Source organism: Lepidochelys kempii, chromosome 3 (genome assembly GCF_965140265.1).
Source record: "Lepidochelys kempii isolate rLepKem1 chromosome 3, rLepKem1.hap2, whole genome shotgun sequence".
Lineage (NCBI taxonomy): Eukaryota > Metazoa > Chordata > Testudines > Cheloniidae > Lepidochelys > Lepidochelys kempii.
The window spans coordinates 170,309,553-170,323,419 of record NC_133258.1 but is presented as its reverse complement, the minus strand read 5'-3'; the positions used below and the strand labels follow the sequence as shown (position 1 = coordinate 170,323,419).

The 13,867-nt window shown below is 45.7% G+C and overlaps 1 long non-coding RNA gene across 2 annotated transcripts in view; it reads left to right on the top strand.

Annotated features, from left to right (window-relative positions):
- The window catches only part of LOC140908327 (uncharacterized), a 54,894-nt gene that overhangs the window by 1,399 nt on the left and 39,628 nt on the right, over nucleotides 1-13,867 (top strand). The window contains exon 3 of one of the 2 annotated variants that reach the window (XR_012157835.1): nucleotides 5,958-6,568. The exons of the other annotated variant lie outside the window; for it this stretch is intronic. This is a non-coding gene — a long non-coding RNA (uncharacterized lncRNA). Of the gene's footprint in view, nucleotides 1-5,957; nucleotides 6,569-13,867 lie in introns of those variants that run through there. 2 annotated transcript variants of the gene reach the window in all.

The window sequence follows — 13,867 nt, the reverse complement described above, 5'->3', positions numbered from 1 at the left end:
ACTAGTCAGTAAAATGCTGCTTAATAAGCTCTGGTAGCATTCTGACAAACTACCGCAGTCACCGAGGGACAGAGCAGTAAGAAGGGGTGGTGCACTAGGCCTTCTTCCTATGGCAGACACTGTGCTCCCGGGAGCACAGGCCTAAGCAGCTAAAGGTGCAATGTATGCTCTCAATGCACAAAACACTTTGTTAGCAAGGGAGCAGGGCTATGGCCTAACACTCTTGACCTTCCCACCTTGGCCCAGCCCTTCTCACTCACTGTAGGGCAGGGGTGGGGAACCTTTTTTCTATCAGGGGCCATTGACCTACAGAAAAAATAAGTTGCAGGCCACACAGCCCCGCAGGGGAGCACGGTGACTCGGGTCTTTCCCTAGGCTCCGGGTGGGGCCAGAAATGAGGGGTTCAGGGTGTGGGAGGGGGCTCAGCGCTGGAGCAGAGGGTTGGGGTGCGGGAGTGGGTGAGGGTTCCAGCTGGGGGTGTGGGCTGGGGATGATGGTTTTGGGGTGTAGGAGGGGGCTCCAGGTGGGGCCAAGGGGTTTGCGGTGTGGGAGCAGGCTCAGGGCTGGGGGTTGGGTTGAAGAAGGCTGTGCATCAACAGTCTGCAATGTGCAGCCTGCAGCAATTCTAGTCCTCCTTTGCTTCTCTTGTGGGGTGAGGGAACAGCCCCTTCTGCTCCTTGCACCATTCCACAACTGAGTCCTCCAGGCTGGCTCCAACCCCCCCTATTTATAAACTCCTCCTTGTGTCCTGTCAGGCTGCTTGCCCAAAATGGAAATCACTCAAATAGTCTCAATCAGTTAATGAGAATGCCTAGCAGCCCCCCCACCTCAGATCCAATTTCTGGATGATTCTAGTCCAGTCAGAGTCACCATGCCCAGCTCTGGCAAGTCTGCAGGCACACAAAGTCCCCTAGAATAAAAATAATAGCTATGTACTATTGCCACTATTTCTTCCCTTATTCACACTATGAAATACTGCAATGCAAGCAACGCAGGTTACATATGCACTCTCCTTTCATTGACTCTATATTGCATTCCTCCAGGAGTGCAAAGTAGAACTGGAGAAAAATGGCTGTGAACCTACATACATTTAGTGAAACTTTTCAGAGCAGTGAAACTTTTCATAAACTCAGCAGTTTGGTTTTTTTTTCTCTCAGAATCCCGTGACTTGCAGAGCGGAATCTAGTTAAGTTTTCAAAAAGTTGAGGGACTGTTCTGTGTGCACTAACAACCTCTTCCATGACCCTCAACTCTTTGTCTATTTCCCCTGTTGATTCCTTGGTGAGCTTGAAATGGTGATATATGGCCAGACTTTCAAAAGGTATTTGGGTGCCTAAGATGCAGTAAGGTGCCTAGTGGGATCTCCAAAAGCACCTAAGTGGGTTAGGTGCCTATTTGACATTGATTTCAGTGGGAGTTAGGTGCCTAGCCTAACTTTTGAAAATCCCACTAGGTGCCTTGCTGCATCTTTAGGTACCTAAGTACCTTTGAAAATATGGCGCATACATCTGCTGGTCACCATACTTGTGGCTAGGTTTTGACACCCTTTCTTATGTTGAGCTCCACCTTGCTTCATAAATGGGTCCATAGACTTCAATTAGGCTATGTCTATACTTGCACTTTTGTCAGTATAGCTAATGTCACTTAAGGGTGTGAAAAAACCCACACCTCTGAGTGACAAATTACACCAACAGAAGTGCTGGTGTGGACAGCCCTACGTTGGCACTAGATGTTCTTCCACCGACATAGCTGCTGCCACTCATTGGGGGATCTCCCATCGGCACATAGCGGCTACATGGGCGATCTTAGAGCAGCGCAGCTGCATCGGTACAGCCGTGCTGCTGTAAACTCTCGAGTGTAGACATGGCCTTAGAGTAGCTGTGGATTAAGGTACCATTCAACATGAGTAATGGTGTTAGAATTCTGCTCTTGCTATTTATTCCTGCAGAGCAGTGATTTCCGTGAGGCCTTGAACCTCATGTTGTCCTGTATAACTCTATGTAACAATGTTTTCCTGTAGCACACCACCTTCTTAGCAAGTATCAATCCTTTGGGGAATAAGTTAAGTGGGTGTTGCAGACACACTGATGGAGGTGCTTGGTGGCTCTCTGGGACAGAGAAGATCTAAGGTGGGGGCTGAGCAATCCTGATGCCAGGACTCAGAGCAGGATTTGGGAAGAAGATTAAAGTTGATTTTTTTGTTAATAAAGCCAACTTCCAGAAAAGCAGCGAGTTTAAACACTCCTCAGTGTCTGAACAGTGGTTTGCAGAGCAGGTTGGGAAAGGCACCTGCTCAGCAGTGGAGCCAATTCAGATATTTGGTGGGGGTGCTTCGGGGTGTGTGTGATTCCAATCCCTGCTGCCCTCCTCCCCGGTAGGGACCCCATTCCAGTGCCTGTGTGTACCCTCCTCCACCCCCAGCAGGGAACCTACATCTCTCTTGGCCAGGGAGTCTCCCTTCTCTTTTACCCACACATTGCATGAGACAGTGCTGCCAGAAGAGGAGTTCTCAACTGACTTCCCTGTGCTCCTCCACACAGGAACCGGCTCCCTGCACACCTGATCACAGCACCATTTGGCCCAGCCACCCTGCTGTCTGGACAAATTTCAGTGGCATTGCTACCAACACAGCCCGAGTGACAGTCCAGCCCACTCTAGCACTGGACCACAGCTAAGGAGTACAAGATGGCTCCCTACACCCAGCTCAGAGACATATGGAACTCAGAGCAAGTGCAAAAATCTTGGGGGGAAGCATTATTGTGTCCCTTCTTTTGTGGCACTGAGCCCCTGGCAGCAGTCTTTAGGGGATATTTCTAAATTAACTCACAAATCGCTTTTCACAAATCGCATGCAGCAGCAACTGTCCAATTAGCAGATATTCCCTCATTTCCGTCTGCACTCCCAGATTCATTATTCTAAATCTATCTCCAAATTTGTCAAGGTTCCTTCCTCACTCTGGACTCTAGGGTACAGATGTGGGGACCTGCGTGAAAGACCCCCTAAGCTTATTCTTACCAGCTTAAGTTAAAAACTTTCTCAAGGTACAAACTTTGCCTTGTCCTTGAACCCTATGTTGCCACCACCAAGCATGTTAAACAAAGAACAGGGAAAGAGCCCACTTGGAGATGTCTTCCCCCCAAAATATCTCCCCAAGCCCTACACCCCCTTTCCTGGGGAAGGCTTGATAAAAATCCTCACCAATTTGCATAGGTGAACACAGATCCAAACCCTTGGATCTTAAGAACAATGAAAAAGCAATCAGGTTCTTAAAAGAAGAATTTTAATTAAAGAAAAAGTAAAAGAATCACCTCTGTAAAATCAGGATAGTAAATACCGTACAGGGTAATCAGATTCAAAACAGAGAATCCCTCTAGGCAAAACCTTAAGTTACAAAAAGACACAAAACCAGGAATATACATTCCATTCAGCACAGCTATTTTACCAGCCATTAAACAAAAGGAAATCTAACGCATTTCTAGCTAGATTACTTACTATTTTAAGGAGTTACGAAGAGCATTCCTGATCTGTTCCCAGCAAAAGCATCACACAGACAGACAGACAGACCCTTTGTTTCTCCCCCACCTCCAGCTTTGAAAGTATCTTGTCTCCTCATTGGTCATTTTGGTCAGGTGCCAGTGAGGTTATCTTAGCTTCTTAACCCTTTACAGGTGAAAGGATTTTGTCTCTGGCCAGGAGGGATTTTATAGTTCTGTATACAGAAAGGTGGTTACCCTTCCCTTTATATTTATGACAAAACTGAATAGCTTTTTTCCAATCTATAATTAGGCCAGGTTCTAGCATGTTCTAAATCCTTTGGCATTTGACTGCATTTCTCCTCATTAATTTTCTTCCTTACTTAGAATCATAGAATATCAGGGTTGGAAGGGACCTCAGGAGGTCATCTAAGTCCAACCCCCTGCTCAAAGCAGGACCAATCCAATTTTTGCCCCAGATCCCTAAATGGCTCCCTCAAGGGATTGAACTCACAACCCTGGGTTTTTCTGCCCTCTTGTGGTGTTACCTTGGGCAAACCGCTTAACACCTCTATGCCTCAGTTTCACCATCATTAGAGTGGGGCTAAATATGTTTAACTACCTCTGTAAAGGTCTTTGAGATCTATCCATAAAAGTACTATGTAAGTGGAGAGAATTATAGGCAGAACACACCTATATTTCCCAGAGGTGCATTAAGGTTTCGTGGGGCCCTGGGCCAGAACAATTGGGAGGGGAGGGCCCTCCCCACACCTGTCACTTGTGATCCCGCCCCTGTTCCGCTCCTTCCACCTGTGGTCCTGCTCATGGCCTTACACCGTTTGGCCCCTTCCCCCCCATCCCTGTCCCTGTTCTACCCATGGTCCCACCCCCATTCTATGCCCCCACTATGGCCCCGTTTGCTCTTTTTATCCTCCCCCTACTGCAGCCCCCAGACCAGAGAAGCTCTGTCCCCACACCCCACCAGGGCCCCCATGGTTGCAGCGGGGAGTGAGAGCTCCCCCAGCGCTGAGGCTGCAGGAGGGAGCCAGAGCTCCTCCAGTCCCAGGGCCACAGTCAGGGTCTGGCCGCTGGGGCTTCCGCCGCCCCGCTCACCTGCTGCTTGGGAGCAGGGTTGGAGTGAGGAGACTTCCTCCACATGGTCCAGGTTCTTGTCTCTTGGAGGTGGGGCACCCATTTTTCCAGGGCCCCCTGGTTAGCCGGGGCCCCTGAGCACAGGTCCCATGGTCCCATTTGCTAATCCACCACTGATAGTTGTGGTTGCACAAGCATATTTAACAGCTATATAAACATTACTATTTCCTGCAAGGGACAGGCCAATGAATAGTACTTTTTGAAAGGAGGCTCTCCAGCTGTTATTGTGAAACATGTCCCCTAGGGGTGGATTGCATGGGATACTGCGATGGCCCAGGAATATGCGAGGAATGTGTATGGGGAGTTTGGGAAGGGCAGGAAAGGCAGTTCTGTATGGACTTCAGTGGGAGGTGAAGACGGATGTGTTCTGCCTGCAATGCAATCACCTCAGCATGTCAGTTTGATCTTCAAGCAGCTGTATCATCCACTCCTGCCCTTGTTTCCTCTCCTGGCTATCAATTTTCAGTTTTTCATTGATTGTCTCTCTCCACGCTCTCTGCTCGTTATCAGCAGCATCAGATGATTGCAGCACCTCCCTAAACTAGGGCTGGCAATTAATCGCAGTTAACGCATGTGATTAACTCAAAAAATTAATCGCGATTAATTGCAGTTTTAATTGCACTGTTAAACAATAGAATGCCAATTGAAATGTATTAAATATTTTTGGATGTTTTTCTACATTTCAAATATATGGATTTCAATTACAACACAGTATACAAAGTAGACAATGCTCACTTTATATTGTTATTTTTAATTACAGATATTTGCACTGTAAAAATGGCAAACAAAAGAAATAGTATTTTTCAATTCCCCTCATACAAGTACTGAGTGCAATCTCTTTATTGTGAAAGTGCAACTTACAAATGTAGATTTTTTTTACAAAACTGCACTCAAAACCAAAACAATGTAAAACTTTAGAGCCTACAAGTCCACTAAGTCCTACTTCTTGTTCAGCCAATCGCTAAGGCAAACAAATTTGTTTACATTTATGGGAGATAATGCTGCTCGCTTCTTGTTTACAATGTCACCTGAAAGTGAGAACAGATGTTCACATGGCACTTTTGTAGCTGGCATTGCAAGGTCTTTATGTGCCAGATATGCTAAACATTTGTATCCCCTTCATGCTTCGGCCCCATTCCGGATGCCATGCTTCCATGCTGATGATGCTCATTAAGAAAATAATGCATTAATTAAATTTAACTAAACTCCTTGGGGGAGAACTGTTTGTCTCCTAATCTGTTTTACCTGCATTCTGCCATATATTTCATGTTATAGCAGTTTCGGATGTTGACCCAGCACATGTTGTTCGTTTTAAGACCATTTTCATTGCAGATTTGACAAAACGCAAAGAAGGTACCAATGTAAGATTTCTAAAGATTGCTACATCACTTGACCCAAGGTTTAAGAATCTGAAGTGCCTTCCAAAATTTGAGAGGGATGAGGTCTGGAGAATGCTTTCAGAAGTCTTAAAAGAGTGACACTCCAATGAGAAAATTACAGAACACGAACCACCAAAAGAGAAAATCAACCTTCTGCTGGTGGCATCTGACTGATTCAGATGATGAAAATGAACGTGCATCGGTCCACATTGCTTTCGATGGTTATCGAGCAGAACCCGTTATCAGCGTGGACGCATGTCCTCTCAAATGGTGATTGAAGCATGAAAGGACATATGAATCTTTAGTGCATCTGGCACATAAATATCTTGCGACTCTGGCTACAACAGTGCCATGCTCTCACTTTCAGGTGACATTGTAAACAAGAAGCTGGCAGCATTATCTCCCACAAATGTAAACAAACTTGTCTGTTTGAGCGATCGGCTGAACAAGAAATAGGACTGAGTGGACCTGTAGGTTCTAAAGTCTTACATTGTTTTATTTTTGAATGCAGTTAATTTTTTGTACATAATTCTACATTTGTAAGTTCAACTTTCATGATAAAGAGATTGCATTACAGTACTTGTATGAGGTGAATTGAAAAATACTATTTCTTTTGTTTTTTACAGTGCAAATATTTGTAATAAAAAAATTAAGTGAGCACTGTACACTTTGTATTCTGTTATAAGTAAAATCAATTAATTTGAAAATGTAGAAAACATCCAAAACTATTTAAATAAACGTTAGTCTGTTATTGTTTAACAGTGTGATTAATAGTGCGATTAATTGTGATTAATTTTTTTAATTGCTCGACAGCCCTGCCCTAAACATTACTTACTCCTTACTCCTCCTGGTTCATCTCCTTATCTGGCCGAGCTACTTGGCCAGTGTGCAGGAGGAGACCCTCAAGGGCACATCTGCATAAGCTAAAGAAACAACAGACAGAGGCAGTATTGCGAGGGTACTCACAGCCTTGATTCACCCAAATTAGATACACCACTTTCTCTCTTTCCCTCGGCAGGCACACAGCCTGGTCAGAGCCCTAAGCATGGGGAGTTTGGCCAGGGAGGGAAGGGGCAAGATGGGACAAATGGTGGGGTGGTTTCAGAGGGGGATCACTACAGAGGGGGCCCCTAGGAACACTGTATTCTGAATACTGGCACCATTTTCCGAGGCAGGCATGATAGAAGCTTGCTCATGTAAGGGAGGGAATTAAGCAACATCCTTTCCAGGGCTGCAGTAATTGACTTGGCCCCCCCCCGGAAGAAGATGGGAACAGGAGACAGAGGTGCAGATAATATACCATTCTTTGCCCTGGGCTGTGCCCAAAGGCACAAATCAGCTTTTATTAAGGGACCCTTTTCCCCTCTCCCTAAAGCCATGCAGCCTTTGTTCCACTGAAACTGTAATGTTCCAAACCTTCCTCCTCTGTTACCTTACAAGATTTGGTTTTTCTCCAGCGTTCTGTAAACTTGAGGCCAAACGCACTGGATCTTGGCTTCTTCCCATTTCCATATTTCTGATGAAATAGCAGTGCCATCTTACCTATTTTAGAACTGAGGAAATGTCTGCTGTAGGTTCTCCAATTTTATGCTAACATTTTCTAGCCCTTTTGTTCCCTGTTCCTTGTCCGCTGTAATATCTTTTTAACTTCATGCTAACTATTTCAGGAGCATTCTGCAGATGTCCTAATCCTTTCTGTTCTAACTCTGTAATCACGTAAATATCCTCCCTGTTCACAAAGCAAGAAAATTACAAAAAATGGATTTGCACAATTCTGTTCCTGTTCTGCACCTCCTGTCCTATGCTATCAGTCATTGCATTTTATTAATCCCTTTGTAAACTGAAAAATTCTTCACCAGCTGAGCTAGCTTGCTCTATTTAATGGTTATTTATAGTTGTGCCCCCCAGTTAACCTTTATGTGGTGGTTCATTCTGTATCATTTTGTTCTTCTGGTTACTAGATTGCTTCTACCATCCTAAATGATTCCTTGACACAACTCCTGACATCTTTGCTCAGTGCAGTCATGCCAATAGTCCATCTGGTAGGAAGATCAGCAAATTTTGTTTTACTGAATTAGACCAATTCAGCTGTGTACATGGGATGGTGGTGTCTGGAAGAAGCATTCTCCAACAAGGCCATTTTGATTTTTCCATGCATCATAAATGGGCAGATTATATTAAGTCCAGCTCCACCGCATTTTCAGGTCCCCCAACAGACTCTTCTTTCCAGCTTCCCCCATCTCCCTGGATGGACAACTTTATCCCCAGCCACATCCCACAAGCTTACTTTGCTTCAACTAACAGTGGTGTCACCACGTGCCAGGACAGCGGTGGGTGTTCTAGCTGTCCTCCTTCCAAGGTGAGGTGCGCAGTATGCCAGCGAGAGTCATGCCACAAGTTATTGCCCATCTGCCACCTGCTAGGGCTGCCATCTTCCTGGCTACGAGGAAGCTGAGCAACATTACATCCCCTTCTCCTAGCTTCTGCGGAGTCTATATCTAATTTCCTCCCTCCCTCTTGTTGAGGGCTTCCCCTTTACATGGGGATGGGGATTTCAGTACTTTCTTCTTCTCCGCCTTCTGCTTGCTTGTGTGGGAGCCTCCCACAAGACATACAGAAAGCAAAATGGCTCCAAATTACTGCTAGGCCTGGATGGTAAGTCATAGTGTAGGGAGAGGCCTGCAACAAGCTGGGGGTTTGGCTGTGACTTGCTCTTTAGACTAGCATACCTCAGGTGGAAAACCAGCATAACGTGCAGAGCACAACACACTAGAGTTGCCAACTTTGTAATATTTAAAAACTGGACACTCCAGCAGGAGTGTTGGAACCCCCCTTCGCCCAAGGCCCCGCCCTTCCCTTCCCCCTTTCCCTGAGGCCCTGCCCCTTCCTGCCCCTTGCCCCTGAGGCCTTGCCCCCGTATGCTCCTCTTTCCCCCTCCCTCTGTCGCTCACTGCTTTCCCCCTCTCCCTGTGGGGTCCAGAAGGAACTCGCCTACAGAGCTGGGAGCTGCAGCCGCTTGATGCAGGTAGGAGGTGGCCCTGGCTGAGTAGGGGCTGATGCAGGTGATGACTCGGCGCTTCCCGCCCACAGTAACCAGACTTTGGGTGTCTGGTCAGTAGATCTGACCGGTCCCCTTTTCAACCGGACTTTCCAGTTGAAAACCGGACACCTGGACACCCTACACCACATGCCAGCAAAGGCTGCAGTCTGCATTCCCATCTTGTACCAGCAATTTCTATGCTGTTCCTTTCTATGACACATTTGGTTCTGAGACAGTTAAGGAATACGGTGAATATTTCTAAATGATGTTACTAACGTGTATGGAAGAACACTTGAATTATTTATTAACTGGAGGCCGTTATGCTTATTACTGTATCCACACCAAAAAGGGGGGAAATCTATGATTAGCTCCATCAGCACAACTCCCTACATGTCCCTTTCTACACTTACAGGTTGGCAGCAGTGCAGTGACATTGATCCCTGGTCACTACCTGCTGAATCGGAGCTATTCTCAAATGCAGACAAAGTCTTGAATTCTATTAATTTGCTCTGTGACCACAAAGAAAACACTTCACCTCTCTGGGCCCCCATTTTCCCCTGCACCTCCTTTGGTGGTCTTGTCTGTTGGACTGTAGGCTCTTTGGGACAGGGACATCTCTCGTTACATGTTCGTACAATGCCCAGTACAACAGGGCCCCAGACTCTGTCAGGTCACGTAGGCGCTACGGTAAAACAAATACTGAAATCACTTTGAATTCTATGGATAGAAAGCTTGAGGGAAGTGATAGGTGCGCCTATTAAATATTAAAGGCCTTGTTTCCCAGAGTAATTTGCTAAAGTCCACTACAGCGAGGCAAAAAGTTTCACAGTGCTAGTGAGAACACAAGTGAAGCGCTAATGAGCGAGCAAGGTTACAGTACGGTGTCCCTAAATGAATTTGTTATCCCCCTACTAAAAAAAAACTAAAAATGACACCTGCAGACTATGAGACTTTTTCCTGCAGGGGAAAGAAAGATTAAATAGCTTTATGAAAATGCCAAAAGGATGAGTAATTACTTGTTGATGAGGCACCAAGCCCAGATTAATTAGATGCTGGAACCTGGAAAGGAGATAGGATAATCTTGAGTGGAGATATTTTTTGTAGCCTGTTATGGATGGTGAAGGCCCTGTGTGCTCTGTGGCAAACCAGATCAAAATCACACAGCAGGAGCCCCTAAATTATGCACAGGAACCCCAGCGTCCTGTGTGGCATTGCCCTCAGCATCTCACCACTTTATTACCTCCTCCTCCTGTCCCAACACAGTACAATATGTGCAGCATCCCTTGTTTTTCCTTTTGATTTTATATTCAATTTGACACTGTCCCCAGATTTTCAATTCTCTCTGCTACCACTTTCCCCCGTATAGTGACAGTGAATAACTGCATAGCAGAGTTTATCAGGGAAAACCGAAAGCTTTGGTAGCTGTGTAGGGAATAGCTGGGGTTTTGGGCACCCAAGAAGTGTGGGAGCTGGTTTTGTTTTTTGCCACCCTGAAGCCCATTGAGGCTTTTGGTACAGGGGAGGGGATACATCTCCTATTTCCTTCTCTATTTCGGGGAGGGGCAGAGAGGACTTAAAATATAGGGAACAGGCCCCGAATTCTTTGTTCTCCACTACAGCAATCACTGACAGCAACTAGCTGCCCCACTTCATTCCAGGCCTCTGTCCAAAATGATAAATAAGCACATTAACTTGCAGTCACAACTACATTGACTGCAGTGGAATTGCATCTGGTTATGCTTGTGGCTCCTTATGAATTTGGCACCACTGTAATATTACATTAAAGAAAACGTGTAACAAGATCATGTGGAAAAAGAAAAGGAGTACTTGTGGCACCTTAGAGACTAACCAATTTATTTGAGCATGAGCTTTCGTGAGCTACAGCTGAAGTGAACTGTAGCTCACGAAAGCTCATGCTCAAATAAATTGGTTAGTCTCTAAGGTGCCACAAGTACTCCTTTTCTTTTTGCGAATACAGACTAACACGGCTGTTACTCTGAAAAAAGATCATGTGGATAACAGATTCCTATCACATCAAAACTAAGCACTAGATCAGAGTTTTTAGAAGTCTTGAAACTCTACACAAGCCACCACAAACAGTGGCGGATTAGCCACTGGGCCAACGGGGCCTATGCCCAGGGACTCCAGCTAATTGGGGGCCCCTGGAAAAATGGGCACCCCCGTGCCCCAATTCCACTCCCCGGCAGGCGTCCTGGACAGGGGGGTGGAGTGGGGCAAGCCCCTGTGCCCCAACCCCATTTTCCCAGCAGGAGCACCAGCGGGGGAACTGCAGGCAGAAGGGGTGGGGACAGGCCCTCACTTGCTCTGGCCCAGGGCCCCACAAAACTGTAATCCACCTCTGACCTCAAAACAAAAACAAACAAACAAACAATCTGCCTGTGATGTATTTCATCTGAGAGACACTGGATTGCGTTACAACAGCTTCCTTTCTTACTAATGATCAAATTAAACACAAGAGTAAGGGAATGTCAAGTAAATGATGCGGCAGAAGCCTTAACTATTCCAAATGAGCAGAACACATTTGAGCCACAGAATAGTAAATGTTCCTTAGTCCCTCTAGCAGCATGATACAAACTTTTCCTTTTTAGAAACTAACGTAACATTAACAGGGACTAGAGTAGCAGCGGTGTTAGTCTGTATCTGCAAAAAGAACAGGAGTACTTGTGGCACCTTAGAGACTAACAAATTTATTAGAGCAAAAGCTTTCATGGGCTACAACCCACTTCATTGGATGCATAGAATGGAACATATAGTAAGAAGATATATATATATATACACATACATACATACAGATAACATGAAAAGGTGGAGTAAGAGGCTAATGTGATTAGGTCCTATGATTGTGTCACTTGAATAAATATGTGGACAGAGTTGGCAACTGGCTTTGTTGCAAGGATAGGTTCCTGGGTTAGTGTTTTTGTTTTGTGGTGTTTGGTTCCTGGAGAGTATTTGCTTCAGGTTGGGGGGTTGTCTGTAAGCGAGGACTGGCCTGTCTCCCAAGATCTGTGAGAGTGATGGGTCGTCCTTCAGGATAGGTTGTAGATCTTTGATGATGCGCTAGAGAGGTTTTAGTTGGGTGCTGAAGGTGACAGCTAGTGGCGTTCTGTTATTTTCTTTATTGGGCCTGTCCTGTAGTAGGTGACTTCTGGGTACTCTTCTGGCTCTGTTAATCGGTTTTTTCACTTCAGCAGGTAGGTATTGTAGTTTTAAGAATGCTTGATAGAGATCTTGTAGGTGTTTGTCTCTGTCTGAGGGATTGGAGCAAATGCGGTTGTATCTCAGAGCTTGGCTGTAGACAATGGATCGTGTGGTGGGATTAGCACTCACGTTGGGATTTGGGTGCTGAACTCCTACAGGCTCCTTTGGAAAGTCTAGCCATAATTTAATCTTAAATAAAATACAAAGTGTTTTGGGAAAAAAAAGTCTGATTTCATTTGTTAAACAAACAAATCTCAGAAAACTGTTTTGCATTTGGAGAGTTTCTTAGGACCCAATCCCGCCAACACTACTAGGCCCTCACAGACTTCAGTGAGATTCCTCACAGTAGTAAACAATTTCAGGATCAGGCCTTTAAATCCTAGTCCTGGAAACACTTACACATGAGAGTAACCCCACTGAGTTCCCTGTGTGATTTCAATGAGGCTGCTTCTCATTCCCTAATCCTGCACCCACTGAAGTCTCAGACTCAGACCTTAAGGTCAGAAGGGACCATCGTGATCATCTAGTCAGACCTCCTGCACATTGCAGGCCACAGAACCTCATCCACCCACTCCTGTAATAGACCCAGAATCTCTGGCTGAGTTACTGAAGTCCTGAAATCATGGTTTATAGATTACAAGTTACAGAGAATTTACCATTTACACGAATATAAATCTGCAAGTGACCCAGGTCCCATGCTGCAGAGGAAGGTGAAAGCCCCCCCATGGTTTCTGCCAATCTGACTTGGGGGGAAATTCCTTCCCGACCCCAAATATGGCAATCAGTTAGACCGTGAGCATGTGGGCAAGAGCCACCAGGCAGATAGCTGGGAAAGAATTCTCTGTGCCGTCATTTAGTGTCCCGTCTCCAGATTTGGAGATTTGTGCTTCTGGCAGTCACCTATGGGCCACACATCCCATCATAGGCAGTCCTGTCATACCAACTCCTCCATAAACTTATCAAGCTCAGTCTTGAAGCTAGTTAGGTTTTTTGCTCAACTGCTTCCAATGACTGCACTAGTGCAGGATCAAGCTCCACATGTGTGTTGAGAGAATTGGGTTTTAGTTTGTAGCTAAACATAAGATACTTGCCCATAATACTCCTGGACCCAGGACTGTGCAGAGGTAACCTCCCCTCCACCTTCAGGAGCACTAGGACCCACGAAGCAATCACATGGGCTGAGGAAAGAAGAAATTCCAGCAAGGAGAAAGTGAAGCCAGAAGGAGTAGGCTCAGGAACAATTTCAGCAGGTTCTGCATCAGAGACCCTCACCAATGCGCCAAATGTCAGCAGGCAGTTTTCAATCTGCATGTTCTTTGCTTCATGCTGATTGGCTGTTTGCTCCAATTCCTTCCCACCCCTGCCCTCCATGTCTTCAGCTGCCTTCCATGCTCTCCTCCACTCCCCGTCCCTTTTATATCCTCTGCCTTCCTTTGTCTTTCCATGTAGTGAGTCTCCTCTGAGTCCTATCAAAACCCCACCCAAAGAATTAAAACAACAATAAAACCCCCACTAAATCTACCCCTGCTGCCACATACCCACAAAGGGAAGGAAAAAAAAATCTGCATGCTATTTGCCACCATCACATTGCTTGTAGGTCACAT